This window comes from Hyaena hyaena, unplaced genomic scaffold, assembly GCF_003009895.1.
Source record: "Hyaena hyaena isolate Hyena2069 unplaced genomic scaffold, ASM300989v1 scaffold_3747, whole genome shotgun sequence".
Lineage (NCBI taxonomy): Eukaryota > Metazoa > Chordata > Mammalia > Carnivora > Hyaenidae > Hyaena > Hyaena hyaena.
In genome coordinates, this window is record NW_024084372.1 from 1 (window position 1) to 1752 (window position 1752).

The 1752-nt window shown below is 42.0% G+C and overlaps 1 pseudogene; it reads right to left on the reverse strand.

The window, feature by feature from the left end:
* Positions 1 to 8: 8 nt before the first annotated feature.
* Positions 9 to 879, reverse strand: LOC120227782 (annotated as a pseudogene).
* Between the last annotated feature and the right edge of the window lie 873 nt (positions 880 to 1752).

Here is a 1752-nt window from a genome sequence, read left to right on the forward strand (position 1 = left end):
TTCAGCACTGGGAGAAACAGGAAATGGAGAGTTGACACCAGTGTATGGACATAGGGAGGAGCATTATGACCAAAGCGATGTACCAAAGCCATTATTACCTTGGGGATGTAGCAAATGGCAACAGCACCAATGTGAGAGATACAGGTGCCAAAAGTCTTTGGCCTCTCTCTGGGAAGGCAATGCTGAGGATGGACTTGATAAGGAGCACATAGGAGAGAGAAACGCAGGGAATATCTATACCTGAACTCAGAATGAGAGCAACTAAGCTGCAGATACTATTAAACTTGATAGTTGAGCAAGAACACTTACTCACATCAGGGTGGTATCAATAGGAATGGGAAAGCACATTAGGACTGCAGAAAGATAACTGCTTAAGGAGCAGGAGCAAGGGCATCAGGTTGACCAGCATTTATACAAAAATCAACACACCAGCTTTGATGATTCTAGAATTGGTTAGAACCATAGCATACCGTAGGGGTTTGCAGATGGCAACAGAACAGTCAAAAGCCATGGCCAAAAGTACAGAGGATTCCATGAAGGTGAATCCATGTAAAAAGCACGTCTGCACAATGCAGGCATCTAGATGCCTGCATCAGTCTAGACTGATGATCCCGGCATCGAACCAGAGAACACCGAGTGTTGTGGGAAGAGAGGAAATAGTGATGCCTATGTCAGTGGCAGAGAGCATGGAGAGGAAATAGTACATGGGCTCATGGAGGCTGGAGTCTGTGATCAACACATACAAGACAATGTTGTTCCTCAAGAGAGCGACCACACGGAGGCAGCAAAAGGGATGGAAAACCACATGTGAAAAGCTTCTAGCCCTGGAACTCCAGTCAAGAAGAAAACTGGGGGAGTGGAGTTATCAGCGGATACCATGGTGAACTACCTCATGTAGGTGGCATTTGCCTTCAGCAAGTTCTTGCAATGATACTTATCCCTGAGTCAAAAGTGCTCTCTGTCAGGCATTTTAATATTTGTTTTAATTATTGTACACCATGTAGCCCTTACAACTACTTTAAAGGTAGCTCTTATCTATCCTCTTCATTTTACAGATAAGGAAATAGAGGTTCTGCAAGGTTAAGTTAATTCTTTAAATACAAGTAAAAGGCAAGTCTTTCTAACTCAAAGCTATGACTCTTTCTATTATTTCAATGCTTAGCACATAGTATGAGCGTCTGGGTTGAAAGTAGGGTGAGGTAAGGAAGACATTTGTCTTGGGCATGAAATATAAGAGGGGTCCTATAAAAACTCAGCAATCAGATGAATAACATTTCAAGCAGTATTTAAATAAATAAAAATTAATCCAAAAGTCTATGATGAACAGAATATCAAAATTCTGAATAAGAACCAGGACTGTGCTAACCACAGTGGAGTCTGTGGCAGAATGAAAACTATGCACTCCATGTATGTATTTCTTTTTTTTTTTTTTTGAAAGATTTCAGCTTTTATTTTCTAAATTTTTTTCTTCCTTTTTTTTTTTTTTACAGTTTATTGTCAAGTTGGTTTCCATATAACACCCAATGCTCATCCCCACAAGTGCCCTCCTCCATACCCATCACCCCCCTCCTCCCCACACCCATCAGTCCTTAGTTCTCAGCATTCAAGAGTCTCTCATGGTTTGCCTCTCCCTCTCCCCCACTATTTCCCCCCTTCTTCTCCCCCACGGTCCTCCATTAAGTTCCTTCTAATCGTCCTATACGTGCAAACATATGGTATTTGTCCTTCTCTGCCTGACTTATTTCGCTCAGC